The following is a 17,422-nucleotide window of genomic DNA, read 5'->3' as shown; positions in this document are numbered from 1 at the left end:
GACACGTGGATCGGTGCTTGCGGTGGCCAGCAAATATCCTTGCCAACCGTGCCGCGGCAGGAGGCTTGGGCATATTTAGAGTTCCCCAGAGGGTGGCTATAATCATACTCGCCTCCAAAGGAACCACTATAAGTTCTTTGTAAGACGGCTGTTAGATATATTTTGCCATCTGTGTGAGAGCACTGCTGGACACTGTTATAACAGGTAGAGTGTAGCTCTATGGCCTTTTGACAATCTCTGGGGCAGGGCCCTGGTTCGCCATTAACCATAGGTATGATTTTGGGCTTCCCAACACATTTCTAGCTTTGTTCGTATCCTCCCCCTATTTGTCTCTTATAAATTAAAAAGGCTGTACTGCTGCCACAATTGGCTATCCGGGTGTAAGAAGTGGGAGTCACCCCACTGTTACCTCCTCTGCAGTCGCAAGGGTTTCCAAACAGCTCCAAAAGTAACTCTTGCTTGTTTATTGGGGGTCCCAGTCTGCCGTTAGTCATAGGTATCAGGATCAACATTATTCCTTGTAGTAGGATCTGGGTAATTGTCTCCATGACCTGTAAATAAAGAAAAGCTTGTCTCAGGGAGAGTCTTCTTCCCTGGAGTCTGTTAACTCATTATCGTTCTCAATGCTCTTATCCACTTGTTTTACTAGGCGTTCAGGGAGCCATCTGGCTGATTTCATTTCTTTGGAGTAAATGCATACTGACCCTCGGCCCCAGATGAGCACAGGGTCTGGCCCGTGCCATGACTTGTTTAGGGGATCCTTCCACATTACTGAGGCGAATTGTCTCTTTGTTTCCGTTTACCAAAAGCGAGTAGCCGCTGATGACCCATTGGCATCCAAGTTTAAAAAATTAAGAATAAAGAGTGCATGTGATATTAGATTTCTGGGGGACCCCTTGATGGGGTACCATTCCCCCTTTTTTATTTTATCTATAGTAATTTTGAGGGAAAGGTTAGCTCTTTCTACAATACCTTGGCCTTGAGGGTTATATGGGATGCCTGTTATGTGGGTAATATTCATTTGTTTGCAAAATTTAGAGAAGCCGGAGCTGGTGTAACCAGGACCATTATCAGTTTTAATTTGTTGAGGGCAGCCGAGAACTGAAAAGGTAGTCAAAAGGTGAGCTGTTACATTTTTTGTAGCTTCTCCGGTTTGTAGAGTTGCAAATATAAATCCACTATAAGTGTCAATGCTGACATGTATATATTTGAGATTTCCAAACTCAGGGAAGTGTGTGACGTCCATTTGCCATAGAGCATTAGGAATTAAGCCTCGTGGGTTTACCCCTAGATGAGGGGTAGGGAGATGTAGAGTGCAAATAGAGCAAGTTTTAACAATTTGTCTAGCTTGTTCTCTGGTTATTTTAAACATAAGCCAGAGGGTGCGAGCGTTAAGATGATGTAACTGATGAGCTTCTTGTGCTCGGGTTATTTGGGAGGGATTATCAACAATCAGTGAGTAGGCTGATGTGGAGGGACGAGTGGCCAGGTCTGCTAGCTGATTACCTGTTGTCAGTGGCCCAGGTAGGTCAGAATGGGCACGGAGGTGTCCGATAAAGAAAGGGTCAGACCTTTTTCTGATCAAATCCTGTAATTGGCTAAATAATTTGCCAGTCTGAGAGCTATGTTTTATCTGTCCACATGTCTCTAATTGAGGTACAGCCTGGGCGATATAAGCACTGTCTGTGTATAGATTAAAGGCTTTCGTGGGGAAGGCTGAAAAAACTGCTATGACAGCATGTAGCTCGGTTATTTGGGCGGAGGAGCATAACATGTAATGAACCTAAAGCAATCATATTTTAGTGCAAAAAATTAAAATGTAAAACCTATCAAGACTACATTATAAAATTCCCAAAAACCTCCTAATATTTAAATTTTAAAAGGGGGGTGATAGTAGAAGAATATCCTACCTTATAATAGAGAAACATGCAAATTGACCGCACCTCCGCTATGCCCACAGCCAATCAGAGCGAACAAGATGGCGGTTAATTTGCATATGCGGGCGCTGAGCAGCCTGGGTCCAGGAAACATCCTCCGGACCCAGGCCGCTCCTAGCCTGTAGGCCTGTGCTTAGGTCCTGAGCGGCAGGGGTCCCAGAACACCCCCTGGCCACTCAGAGCCTATGGGTGTAGGCGCCAAGCAACCTGGCGGGTGGAACATCCCCACGTCGCTATAGCCCCCAGTGGCTTGCAAAGGCTCCTTCACAAAGCGGCGGTTTGGGGCCACGCCCCCAGCCAGACACCCAGGACCGGGGGCTGCCGTTGGCCTCTGGGGTGTGCCAAGACCCTGGCGGCCACTGCTGTGTGCTGCCCAGGGTCCCTGCAAGCCCCGAGCCTGAGCGCCTGGCTGGGGGCATAGCCCCAAACCTCCGCTTTGTGCAGGAGCCTTTGCAAGCGGTTTGGTGCCACGCCCCCAGCCAGGCGCTCAGGACCGGGGGCTGCCGCTGGCCTCCGGTGTGTGCCAAGACCCTGGCAGCCACTGCTGTTTGCTCCTGGGGTCCCTGCAAGCCTCGAGCCTGGGGCCCATGGTGGGGCTGGCTGCTGGCCTTGGGGCGTTTGGAGACAGGGATGTTCCCACCCTGCCCCAGAGGCTTTCCAAGCTCCAGCACCAAGTGGCAGATTGTGTCCATGCCCCAAGCATAGCACCCTCCACAGGGGGATGGCTGCTGGCCTCTGGGGTGTGCGGAGACCCCAGCAGCCACCACCAGGTGGCAGAGACACACCCCTAGCCCAGTGGACACAACCCAGGGGCTGCATGAGCTGCAGAGGATACACCTTTTTTTTAAAAAAAATTATTGATTTTTTTTTTTTTTTTTTTTTTTTTTACAGAGAAGAGGGGAGAGGGATAGACAGTCAGAAATATCAATGAGAGGGAAACATCCATTAGCTGCCTCCTGCACACTCCCCACTGGGGATATGCCTCCAACCAAGGTACATGCCCTTAACAGGAATCAAACCTGGGACCCTTCAGTCTGCAGGCCCACGGTCTATCCACTGAGCCAAACCATTTTGAGAGTAAATACCTTTTCTGACAACTCATTGGCTAAGCTCCCTGTAGGCCACCAATTGCAGTGTTCTTGGTAATTTGGGTTATAAGAATCCAAGAAGGTAATCTAGGATTTTTCCACCACACTCTTGAAGGAAAAAATGAAGGTCCCTTGAGGGGTCCCAGATTGGAGAGACTGCAGGCTGGGCTGAGGGACAACACCCCCCGCTACCCCCCTCCCCGCCCTGCACGAATTTCGTGCACTGGGTCTCTAGTCATGTAAGGAAAAATATCCTGTAAGTAAATTACATCTAGAAAATTTGTACTTTAGAAAATTTAGTTTCATTTGTAATGCTAACAGCAAGAAACCCATGAAAAACACACATGGTGTCAAAACAAGCCAGAGGAAAGTCATTTGGGCAAAAAATGAAAAAGGACCCCAAGTCAAATTTATAGAAAATATTCCATTACTAACTTTTGGTCGAGAATATGTTTGCATATTTTCAGAAAATAACTCCAAGACCATGTGGATCCCTGCAATAGAGAGGAATTGACAGGACTGCTCCAGCCAGGAAGACAGAAGAGAAACAGTCCAGAGATGGAAGATGCTGACAACGCCTTGCCATACTAGCAGACAGCAGCTGTGCGCCGCTGAAGGATGCCCAGGACCAAACCAGAGACAGTCAGACTTGCATCACTACTATTTATCCACCACCCAGAACTGAAATATCATTGCTGACATGTACACATAAGGAACTGTTCGATACTGAAATTGGGACTCAAAAGAACTGTTGGCCCAGAAAGAAACTAACTACAGACTGATTCATTTGCCTCTCAGCATAACCATTATGGCTTGTCTCATTTTCGGTTCTTATAAGTGTATTTCTTGTATCATATGATCTCACACATCTAAGAGAAATAATGAACAACATAAACTGAAAAACAAAAACAGACCCGGTGACAGGGAAGCATCCATCAGACTGTCGAACCTCAGAGGGAAGGCAGGGGAGGGTGGGGGAAAAGGGGAGAGATCAACCAAAGGACTTGTATGCATGTATATAAGCCTAACCAGTAGTAATGGACAACAGGGGGGTGGGGACATAGGTGGGGAGGGGTTTAGGATGGGAATAGGGGGATGAGGACAATTATGTGATACCATGATCAATAAAGAAATTTAAAAAAAAAACAATAGGAGAAAATGATTATTTGGGGGCCATGACACCTTTTATTTAGAGGAAGAAGAGAGGAAGGATTTCTATCAGACAGATTCCCTCTTCTTTCTGTATGAGATGGGGAGGGCCCAAGTGACAGATTACCTTACTGGTTCTTGATCAGAAAATTCAAGGCTGGTTGATTAAAACTAAGCTTCTGGGAGAGATTGAAACTTCCATTAAATCCAGTATGAAGTCTAGATTTAGCATCATGGGTTTGTAACTGGAGTGATGCCATTTTGGGCCTGTGGTTTTCTCTTTAACAGTAGTATGGACATTAACAATATTAAACACAGAATAGCCATAAGCACAGAATATCTTTCCATTTATTTGTGCCTTTTTCAATATTTTTAGCAATGTTTTATACTTTATTTCTAGGTATTTAATGCTTTTTGATGCAATTAGAAGTGGAATTGTTCTCTTAACTTCTCTTCTGACTGTTCATATAGATGCAAATGTATATTACATATTTTGTATCATGTATCATTATTGAACCTGTTTATCGGCTCTAAGAAATTTTTAAAATAATTTATTGGAGTATAATAACATAAAATAAACTGAACATACTAGTAGTTAACAGTAATATTTGCTGAATTAAAGGAGTTATGCAAAAATTAAGAGTTCATACTGCATGGGTTCATATATATAACTCAAAAGGCATACAAAAGCTTTAATTGCTTTGTTATATAATTATAAAACATGTAATTAGCCTGATTCTCTGTTTCCTTATTTCTGCTGCTGATGTGGAATAATAAACTTAATTCCGGTAGATATTGGTAGAAATAAATAAAATGTTTTTAAACATAGAGTATGTCTAATAACTCTTCCATAGGTAGGAAGTGTATGTACATTTGTATGTGATTTTATTTCAAATAAACAAAACACACAAAGACATAACACAGACACACTAATATTCTCACCTTTAATGTTGAAAGAAAATTTTAAACAAATTTGGTGACAATAGAAATTAAAGAATGAATGATTAAATTAAAATGAAACTAATATAATTTAGATACAATGGTGTAACATAGAAGGTTGACCTTAGTTTTAGTAACAAATTGTATTTCCTATATTAATGCACAAAGACCTCAAAGTCAAAACCACATTTACTTCTGTAACTGAAGCGTTTGTCCACACGGCACCACATGAGTCACACACACTGAACATGAGATTTGTAGTGGAGAGATTAGATTCACTTTATTGGTAGCACTGTGCAAGGAAAATGGAAAAGCTAGTGCTCAAAACCTGAACTCCTAGTTCCTTTATCGGCAGCTGGTTTTAATGGGTGAAATTGGGATAGGGGTCTTCAATGGGTGATCAGCTCATGGGTATATTCTGATTGGTTGGAGCAGGTGTTACAATGAGATATTTTAGGAGTTCTGATCATCAGTCATCCAATGGTAGCTAGTCTGGGGTTAATGTGACTGTGATCCATGATAGTCAGTGGTTTTTCTACCTGGTAGGACATTTTAGTTCTTATAAAACCAACTCAAGGTATATGTCACTATGTTATCACAGATTCCAGAGGGGAGACTAGTGCCACAAGACCCTGACTTATGTCTGAAAAAGTAACTTTGGTGAATATAAGGAAAGGGTATTCAGGTCTGTTTCCTTACAAGTGAGCCGTTGAGGGTAGGAGTTTGGTTGAGAAAGGATTCTGGCTTGGTTTCAATTTTATGAAATTGGGAATTCAAGAGATCAGTTAATGGAGCAGAATCACCAACTTGACTTTAGAATTCTTTTCTTCTACTTAATGTGAACTTTCAACACAAATGCCCTTATCAAAGAAAGCTAATAGAACGAATTAAGAGCTAAAATTGCATTTTCTCCAAAAAATTGTTATTTGATAAATGTATTAAATTCCTGCTGCTGCTATAACTAATTACAGCAGTGGGGTACAAAAGAAACAATTTTATGCTTTTACTATCTTTGCGATCAGAAGCCTGAAATGCATCTCAATGGACTAAAATCAAAATGTCCAAAGGGCTTGGATTCTTCTGGAAGCTTCATGGGAAAATCCAGTTCTTCTCCCATTCCAATTTCTCATGGCCACAAGCATTCCTTGGCTCATGACCCCTTTTCTGTCTCCAAAGCCAGCAGTGTAGCATCTTTCCTCTGATTTCAACTATTCTTCCATGTTCGATGGCCACGGTGATTACATTATTTCCACCTACATAGTCACAACCAACGTCCTAATTTTTTGGAATGTTTATGAATTTATTTGAGCCAAACGGACAACTTCTGGGAAGCAAAATCTCAAGGGGTTGAGAAAATGCTCCAGAGAACGGAAAGTGTGCAGATTATTTCATACTTTAGAATCAAAGGATGAGATGTCAGGGGGTTACATGTAATCCATTGCTGGTAGATTAAGAGGATGGAAGAAAGCAAAGCAGAGAAGTCTCTGAGATTGAATAAAAAGTAAAACAAACAGATACACACTCTCTTACATTGGTAGGTACATGATAGTTGACTTTTACAGCACATAGGGATGGTATGTGGGCAACAAAATAACCTTGTGGTCTTGTGGTCTGGTGCCATGGTTGTGCCCTCGAGGGGTCTGGAAAAGAAGATTATGTGGACATTTCAAAGGTATGCTATCTTAAATGCACAGAGGAAATAGACAATTTCAAAGTTCAAGATTAACTTATGTCAAGGAAGCTACAGGCCTAGGACATGACTACCCACCATGACCCGCATTTAGTAAAGAAAAATTTACATTCAGACCACCTATGCGGTTACTTTGCTCTCTGGGCTTGTAAGGCCCACCACGTGGGTTTCCCCTGAGCTTGTCAGGTTTAGTATGTGGTGCCTACTTTATCTATACTTATATAAATTAACTAAACACAGCATTTATCACATCCTCTGGGTCATTTCAGTCAATGATGGACCATGTATACAAGGTGGTTGCCAGATGGTGGCGCAAAGATGTAATGGCCACCATAAGGTGAAATTATCTTGAGATGAAGAAACAAAGCAGGCAATGCTGTAGGACATAACAGAATTTACTATAAGACAATTTATTTACAGAAGATTGGGTTGGAGTGGAAGAGACAACCCAGAAATTTTGCGCAGATTATTCTCCACTAACAGACCCATTACGTGATTTTTTTTTTTTATAGTATAACAAGCATGTTAATGATTGACAAGACAAAGGGCCAAAGACTGTCAGGAACCACACCTCCTGGTGGTCTTGTGATAGATGGTTGTTTACAATCACCAGATTGATATTTATCTCAGTTGTCATGCCATTCCAGCTATTATTAACAAAAATATTCATAGCTATATTTTAAGAAATTAGAAAGCTTCAATATGCTTACTAAGGACAGTGAGGTTAGTCAAAAGTCACAGCATGAAACCTAAAAATCAAATGAAATGCAGCGCACAGAATTGAAATTAGTCTGGTTCACATCTATATCTATACAGTGATTCTGTAAGATTATAATGCTGCTGAAAATTTGCCATCACCTATTGACATCATAACCACAGTAATCTCATAATGTAATGCTTGAGAGAAATACTTACCATCATGTAACAGTTGCCTACCATACTCAGTATAGTAACATTCTGAACAGGTTTATAGCCTAGGTGCTGTAGGGGAACAGAGTTTGTCACCCCAAAATATGTCTCTTTGGCATAACAATTATTTTAAGCTGGTTAATTTTAAGTGACAACAGACATAGTAGAAATACAAGTTGCCTTCTGCAAGAGACATTGACATTTGTAAGAAAAAACTCCATTTGTAAGGATGTCTCCCTTGCCATACTAGGAGTGGAAGAGGGGACCTTATTAATGCAAAACACAATGACTTACATATGCATAAGAACTTGACCCCATTTACTGGGCTTTTTCCAGGTAACCCCCAATAACTGACTATCTCCTATTACAACAGCTTCTTAAAGATAAGTAGTTAATGTGGTAGCTCAGGCATTTCAAGGAGTTACTTTTCCTAAGTCTGTCCCAGGTATACAGAAGCTATACCTGTTATTAAACTTTTTTGTTTTGCTCCTATTAATGTATTTTATTATAAGGATGTGTCAGCCAAGAATTCAAAAAGTAAGAGGTAAAATTACTTTTCCTCCTCTACAGAGCAATAGGCTATAGACATCGCTTAGGTGTGCAGTAGGCTAATACCAACTAGGTGTGTGTAAGTGACTCTATGATGTCACCTAACCTAATGATGCATTTTCAGAATGTATCCCATCATTGACTGGTACATGACTATCCAGTTTTTATTCAAAATGTTATGCCAACACAAATACATAGAAAAAAACATAGGTACAGATTTTATGAATCTTGGTCTTAGAGAGAATTTTATGAATTTGACCCTAAAGTCAAGAGAAGCAAAAGCAAAAACAAATAAACAGGCCCTGGCAAGGTGGCCCAGTTAGTTGGAGCATTACCCTGTACCCAACCCCACTTTTGGGTACATACCTGAAAAAATTGAAAACATTTATTTGCAACTAGAGGCCCGGTGCACAAAACTGGTGCACAGAGGGGTGTTGCCCCTCAGCCCAGCCTGTACCCTCTCCAATCTGGGACCCCTCGAAGGGTGTCCGACTGCCCATTGTAAAACATCCCTCTCACAATCCAGAACTGCTGGCTCCCAACTGCTTGCCTGCCTGCCTTCCTGATTGCCCCTAACCGCTTCTGCCTGCCAGCCTGATCACCCCCTAACCACTCTGCTGCCAGCCTGTTTGCCCCCAACTTCCCTCCTCTGCCGGCCTGGTCACCCCTAACTGCCCTCTCCTGCAGGGTTGATCACCTCCAACTGCCCTCCCTTGCAGGCCTGGTCCTTCTCAACTGCCCTTCCTTTCAGGCCGGGTGCCTCCCAACTGCCCTTCCCTGCTGGCCATCTTGTGGTGGCCATCTTGTGTCCACATGGGGGCAGGATCTTTGACCACATGGGGGCAGCTATATTGTATGTTGCAGTGATGATCAATCTGCATATTACTCTTTTATTAGATAGGATAGAAGCCTGGTACAGGGGTGGGGGCCAGCTGGTTTGCCCTGAAGGGCATCCCGGATCAGGTGGGGGTTCCCTTGGGGTGTGGGGCGGCCTGAGCGAGGGTCCTGTGGTGGTTTGCAGGCCAGCCACGCACCCTGGCAATGCAAGCAGAGGCCCTGGTATCTGGAATTTATTTTCCTTCTACAATTGAAACTTTGTAGCCTGGAGCAGAGCCAAGCCTGGGGCTCCCTCCGCAGCTGGCAGCCATTTCTGTTGGGGTTATAATTGAAACTTTGTTGCCTTAAGCAGGTGGGCCCAGCCAGGGTGTGCGGAAAGCTTTGCTTCCCCTGTTTCCGGCGGTAACCCTGGCCTTCTCTCTCAAGCTCCATTCTGCTGCCATTTGTTTGAATTTGTTAACCTTCTATAATTGAAACTTTGAAGCTTGAGTGGAGGCTTAGGCCTGGCAAGGGCAGGTGGAAAGCTTGGCTTCCTCTGTTACCTAGGAAACCTTGCTCTCTGTGGCTGTAGCCATCTTGGTTTGGGTTAATTTGCATACTTACTTTGATTGGATGGTGGGCATGGCTTGTGGGTGTGGCTTGTGGGTGTCTAGGAGGTATGGTCAATTTGCATATTTGTCTATTATTAGATAGGATGATATATGTACCCTATATTCATTGCAACATTATTCACAGTGACCAAAACATAGAAACAACCAAAGTGGCCTTTGATAGGTGATCGCATAAATATGTGCTACACATATAAAATGAAATACTACTCAGCCACAAGAAAAGATGAAATACTGACATTTGTGACAACATGCATGGATCTTGAGAGTATCAAGCTAAGAAAAATAAGTGAGATGGAAAAAGTCAACAACTATATGATTTCACTTATTGTGAGATATAAAATGAAAGCAATAAAAATGACCCCAAAAAATCAAACAAAAACCCATAGAAAAAGACAACTGTATGGTGATTACTAGAGGGAGAGGGGTTGGGGGCAGGTAGAAGAGAGAAAGAAGATCAGCTATATGGTGACAAGAGGAGACTTATTTTCTGTGGTGAGCACACAATACAAAATACAGAGGATGTATTATAGACTTGTACACTTGAAACCTGCATAATTTTATTAGCCAGTTTCTCTCTCATATCAATGTTTCTCTCTCCCTCTCCTTTCCTACCTCTCTCAAATCAATCCTATATAATAAAGAGGCAATATGCTAATTCACCATCATACCCTCACAAGATCGCGGCACCCACAGCCACAAGATGGCAACACCCAGTCCCCTCAGCCCCGTCATCAGTGAATTTTCATGCGACCATTACCTTTTTTAAAATCCTTACCCATGGATATGATTATTTCTTTTAGATCATCTGTTCCCAGGGAACAGGCCTAAGCCAGCAGGTGGACATCCCCCAAGGGTCCCAGACTTTGAGAGGGCGCAGGCTGGGCTTAGGGACCGACCCTTTGTGTGCATGAATTTTCATGCATTGGGCCTCTAGTAAAAACATATTTTTTTAAAGGAAAGGAAAAGTTGAAGTGTGCAGACAGAATTCCCATCAACACCTATTCCTTATTCCAATTATAACTTTGGGTAGATCACTAAACTCCTTCCAGCCCCATTCCAGCAATGGAGAAGGAAGTTCATAGAATGGACTTTTCTAAAATTTAAATCAAACAAAGCCTGTAAGATACTAAAAACACATGATATGATGTAAGTTATATAACTATGGCTTCAAATTAACAAAGGTCTTACAATGTGGGACTAAATAGCAGCTCTTATCTTCTGATACAAGTATGAAATTTCTTATTGATTGGATAAATGTGTCATGAAGCCAAGGAGTATGACCTTACATCAAAGTCACACAGTCCTCTCCCTTGTTAAAGAGAGAAATTGCAATTCTCTGGACGTATCATGTCTTATGTCCCACAACAAGTCAGTGCTTTGAATATCCAAGGTTTCTAGTCAAGCCAGTTTCCTCAGTCTTGGACCTTTGAGAAAACGTAATTCAAAGTTGGGTAAGGCACTGGGAGATGAGACCTCAAGAGAGTCATGGAGAAGGAGTAACAAAAACAAGATGCAATTAACATCTAACCTGGTCCCTTGGCAACAAAGAATCGGCAGGAAAATTTTCCATTCTGTTCAGACCAGCGTGTCCCACAGGGAAACCAGGTGCTCAGAGATGTGAGCAACAATGCCAACAGCATCTACTGAGCAGATAAAGAAGGAATGATATCTCCTCTGCAGCAGACTCGCAACCTGTGCAGCGTTAGGCTGGAACAGAACATATTTACTTCTTTTGGAGTCTCAAGTATGACTCTGAGACTATTGCCTGACTCCTTCCTGCTCTTTTGTCTGAGAACAGAGCTTCAGTCTCCCACATTAACCATCCAAGGAGCAATTCAGACTTCTACAAGGAGCCCTTCCTTTCAGAGACCCCAACCAGGTGAGTCTGAGAGTGCAGCAGATGCTGTGGAAAGATTCAAAGAATGCATCCCAGAATTTCTCCTTGAGGTAACCTGAGAGGCTAACCAGGCCAGCTCAGACCTGAGAGACTGTTATTAATATCTGTTTGTTGGGTAGGCGAATATACAGTTAATACATTTAGTATGTTAAATTGGTTTTCTCCTGAAAACATTGCTGTTTGGCATAGAATTCTTTTATATATGTATGATGGATTTAGGGGAATGGATGAAAATGTATTAATTTTGTGTGGTCAACTCTATCAGTCTGTCATATTGTATCTTCTCCCATTATTTTTAAATGTAAACAGTTCTACATATTTCACCTTGGCAAAAACATTCTTTTGCATTCAATTAATGATCTTTTCCATTCATTTTCTAAGCATAATCTATTTATGTTTACATGGGTAGAAATTATAACTGTAGATACTGCTTACTCCACTGCCTTTTAAAAGTATATTTTTGTATTTTTAATTCCACACCCTTGCCCATATATCTGGAATTAGAGACCTATATTAATGTGATTAAAGTTTTATACTTTTTCTTTTCTTTTGAAATTGGTTTTACAGTTTTATTCAATTTTATTAAAGCCATTATGTGAATACACAATATTCAACCATGTTTATTTTCCCTGCCATTTTTATATTATGAATATTTCAAACCTTAACTTTTTTCTATATAGAAGCACACATTTATAAAACTATATAAATGAGGAAAATCAGTGGGCTCCCTGCTCACTTGACCTCACATTACACAAAGAAGGCCCAGTATGATGAAATAAGTGTGCTATGGTATCGTATTCTCAGGAATAATTATATGAAGAAAGGGGATCAATAGTGTGGCATAAGCAGGATTTTATAAAAAATGTTCAGGGATGATTTGTACGTTGACAAGGAACAGAACCAGGACTAGTGCCCACCCATCAGTTGTGTCACAAAAGAGATGAAACCTCAAAGCCAAAAATTGCAAAGGAAAGATGCTATTGAGCCATATAAACACCAGAGTGATCTAATAAACGTGGCATAGGTGCAGGAATAACAATTAGATCAGAGGCTGGGGAGGACGCTGTGATGAGGCCAGTGGAGCAGGGAAGGTGCAGTTGGTGTGTGGTCCCTTGAGTCCCAGGTAACTTCAGCACCCACGCTGGCTCCCTCTTCTCTCTGCACTGGCCCTCTGCTGGGCTCTTCACTATTATTACTTTTCCTTCATTAGCAGGAAATGGCCTTTTACGCAGTTCTTGCATTTCTTGTGTAGAATTCCAGATCTGTTCTACTGTGTCTCAAAATAAGACACGCCTTTTATATTGTTATCCAGCATTTTTGCACGTACACACATACACACACACACACACACACACACATACACACGAGAGAACAAAGAGAACCGTGAAATGATTATGTATGTACCCTCACTGTGTATGACACACTCTAATACTTTCTTTTGTGCCTCCTTGATTCCATTCTATTTCATTCTTACAACTGTAATCTGGCACCCTAATGGGTCCTGATCTCAGAATATGGAGAACACTCCTCAAGCTTGTCCTCCACACCCAGCTTCATAGAATCCTGTCATAAAATACATGTTTATTCAGCCACACTAAACTAAATCTGAAGGGGGAGAATGAGTTTGTATAACATGCTATATGCCTCAGGTACTCACAGTCTAGCAAGGAACAATGACTTGGAATTAAATAAAAATCTCACCATGGGTGCCCTAAACACTTAGATTAAGAGCATGAGAAAGGGACCTTTTCCTGTGCTAATGTTAGAAAAAGAAAAGGTTCATGAAGGAGAGGATCCAGTCTCTCTGAAAGATGAGTTGGAGTTTGGAGGATGGAAGGGGGTGAAAAATTCCAAAAAGGCCAGTGGGGAGACCCCAAGCAGAGGAAAGCAAGCCCATAAAGGCTCTGAGCCCTGAAGCTGTGGTGTCAGGTAAAGCTGGAGTCAAGCTCAATGTTTAGGAGACCAGTGTGAGGGAGGCCAGGGCTCTGTGAGGGTGGAGCTGGCTGAAAGTTCACAGACACTTGAGCTGAAGCTACAGAATTTGGGCTTCTATCTCCAGTAAGGAGTCACTAGGGGAGGAATTTAAATCAGAGAGTTCAATGATCAGCATTAAAGTTCTCTCAGAGTCAATGTGAGTATTTGACTAAAGGGGTGCCCGCCTGTTTGGTGGGAGAGATGACAGGGAACTGAAATATGTCTGTGGAAATGGAGACCAAGATGTTGGGAAGCATTAATGACATTTGAGATGTAGAATAATCAGCCTTATCCCATCACAGTAGTAACCATTCATTTATCAACAAGAAGGAAGCATACCAAGCACTCTACATATAGTATATTGATTATCTGTCCATCATCATGGGCCGATGGGTGCTGCAATCTTCACCATCAGGTGAGGATATTAATAATTATCATGTTGTATACCTGGAACTTAGATAATGTCATAAACCAATGTTACCTCATTTTTTAAAAAGGCATATAGTTCTGGCCAGTGTTGCTCAGTGATAGAGTGTTGTCCTACACACCCAAGGGTCATGGGTTGAATTCCCAGTCAAGGCCACATACCTGGGTTGCAAGTTCATTCCCTGGCTCCAGGTCAGGGCAGGTGCAGGAGGCAATCAATCAATGTTTTTCACATCGATGTTCCTCTCTCTCTCTCTCTCTCTCTCTCTCTCTCTCTCTCTCTCTCTCTCTCTCTCTCTCCCTCTCCCTCTTTCTCTCTCTCTCCTCTTCCTTCCTCTACTGTCTCTAGAATCAATGGAAAAAATATTCTCAGGTCAGGATTAACAAAAAAATAAATTAGCTTGGCCAGTGTAGCTCAGTGGTTGAGAATCAACCTATGAACCAGGAGGTCACAGTCTGATTCCTGGTCAGGGCATATACCTGGCATGCGGACCCCATCCCTGGTGTGGTGGTGCAGGAGGTAGCCAGTCAATGATTCTCTCTCATCATTGATGTTTCTATCTCTCTTTCCTGCTCCCTTCCTCTCTGAAATCAATTTTAAAAATTTATTGATAAAAAAATGATTCATAAAAAATAAAGAAAGCATGTAAAAACCATGTAGGCTGTACCAACAAATATAATTAATTTAAAGAAATGAAATGGTTCAAATGGCCTGCAAGTTTAAACAGCTAATATGTGGTAGTTAAACTGAAAAGTCAGTCATTGAATTACAAAAGGCTGGCATGTATTATTACCATTTACAAACTGTTTTCCATTTCATCAATAACCCCCATTATTGTATGCTGTATTTGCTGATGTAGATTGTGTGTTTGTTTCCTTTGCTCCTTTTTCCAAAGGAATGTTCAATCTGTACAGCATCTTGACAATGTAAAATGTCACTTTTTTCTCTTGGATAAACTGCTTTTTTGTTGCTTCATTAGTTATTCTGGGCATCAGGGGACCCGACTGGGGTTGGAATTCTGCCAGAACTAAGGAGCTTTGCCTCATCTCAGTCACTCACCTGCGCTATTAGATCTTTTCTCTCTTTATGTCCATTTTTTTTCTCTTTGTTTTTTAACCAATTTTTAAAGTTTCTTTAAATAGGGGACACAACATAGCCATAAGAAAATAGAGTCCCCTGCTTACATGTCCACAGGAGGCTTACCAACTGGAATTTGATACTATTTCTATATTCTTCAGGATAAAGATAAACTGGTGTTGACATTATTCCTTGTATCATTATTTTTCCAATTATTATGACGGGGGGAGAAAAGCCTGGTGATAACATGGCCCCAGATAGTAATTAGTAGTGCACTCTCATGTTTGGGGGGTGGCGGGATGTGTGTGTGTGTGTGTGTGTGTGTGTGTGTGTGTGTGTGTGTTATGGGGCAGTTGGATCTGAGCACATATACTCCAAAATGTGTTCCTTAACCATTTGTACGCTGTAAGAGTCCACAGACGCAAGCGGCAGACCATTTTTAATTAAATTTAAAATATCGTGGCAGTTAACTGGTTAAAATACAGATGCCAGAATGTTAACCAACACATGAATATGAAAGGGGAATCCATTAGTATTTACAATATTTTTTGAGACAAAATTAATAAAGTGCAGAGAACAACATGTGAACAAGGCATTCTTTGTGAGCACAGAGGCCACCTTGTTCCTTCACATTCTCTGACACCACCTGTTATTGTCCCCTCTCGATCATTCCCCTCACCACGCTGGATCCTTTTGAGTCTTGAATATCGGGAACAAGTGTCATCTCAGGCCTTTTGCACTGACTCTTTTCCTGCACCCCTAATCACCTTGTGTCCCCCACTCTGACTTCCTTGAGGTCCCTGTTCAAATGTCACCTTGTTTGCAGGGCTTCCTGAACTCACAGTATAAAATAACATCCCATCCACTCTATTTTATACGTATTTTCTTTTTCTTCACATGACACCATATGGCATGGTATATATGACCTATATTTTATGTATATTGTTTCATCATTATTATATCTTAAAGATTTTTTTTTCTCAGCATCCTGTATCCTTTCTCTAGAGATGGCCATTACTCAACATATATTCCTCAAGTGCATGAAAACATTTCTCATTCAAACTGTGTAGAAGAACCAAGATGGTTGCATAGGTAAACACAGTACTCACTGCCTCCCACAACCACATCAAAATTACAACTAAAATACAGAACAACCATCGTTTAGAAGTGCCTGAAAGCTGTCTGAATGGAAGTCCTAGAACTAGAGAAGTAAAAAAGAAAGCACACTGAGACGGGCAGGATGGGCAGAAGGGCTGAATGGGCTGGTCTGACACCACGTGTGCCATTTTTTAGAACAGGATGGATATCTCAGCTGTGAAGGCCTCCCATGAGGAGCAAGGGGTCCCAGTCCCACACCAGGCCCCTCAGCCCAGGGTTACAGTGCCAGAAAGAGAAGTTCCTATAACTTCAGGCTATAAAAACCAGTGGGAATTGTGGCTGAGTGGCATGGAGGCTGTGGGAGCCCCAGAGTTCCTCTTAACAGGCCAAAACATGAACTTACCCAGACTCGCTCCCTCTGAGCCCCAGAATTAGGGCAGCAGAATTGGGGGGGGGGGGGGAGAAATCATAGGACATACAGAGAAGAACTGGATTATCTGGCATCAGGGCAAGAACTTGGGGGTGGGTTTCTCACAGACTGGGGTGCTCACAGAGCTCATTATTCCTAGGCTGAGACCTCCCCCATCACAGAGCTGACTGGCAACCATATCTGATTCTCCTTCAGCCTAGAGCACACTGTTTGCTCCACCCTATTGATTCCCTGAGACCTCACCCCACCAAATTTGCAGCCCCACCCAAGCTATTTTCAGCAGCTTTTCCATATGAATGGCCTGTCCTGGCTCAGGCTTCAGACTTCCCTAAAATCTCTCAAACAAGCAACAGCTACAATCAGCATGCCCCATACCTTTCAATAAAAGGCCCAAGACCTGGCACTAGCAACAGCCTGCCTTGCTTCACAGTTCAGCCTCTCATAGGCACTGGTAAGCCCAGCACAGGTAGCAACCATCTGCAAATATCTCTGTGGCTCCTGCCAGGTGGCCCCAGGAAGTGGCTAACTTTGCACCTTCTGGGAGGACTCAGAACCAATGCACCCAGTGGACAGCTTCAGACCACAGCAGATTACAACTCTACACATCCACAAGCAGCACGCTCAAGGGGCAGACTCATTGAGCACCAAAGCCCCACTGAAGCAAGTTCTGCTCCATAGGGGTTTTTCCTACACAGCAACTCTTCTGCTATAGAAATAGCTGGTCCTCACAGTCAATTGTCTTGGAGCTCAATTCTTCCCAGTGATTCCAACAGCAATCAGGGCTCAACTACAACAAGACTGTGCACACAG

This window comes from Eptesicus fuscus, chromosome 6 (assembly GCF_027574615.1).
Source record: "Eptesicus fuscus isolate TK198812 chromosome 6, DD_ASM_mEF_20220401, whole genome shotgun sequence".
Lineage (NCBI taxonomy): Eukaryota > Metazoa > Chordata > Mammalia > Chiroptera > Vespertilionidae > Eptesicus > Eptesicus fuscus.
Note: the sequence above shows the minus strand (reverse complement) of the source record.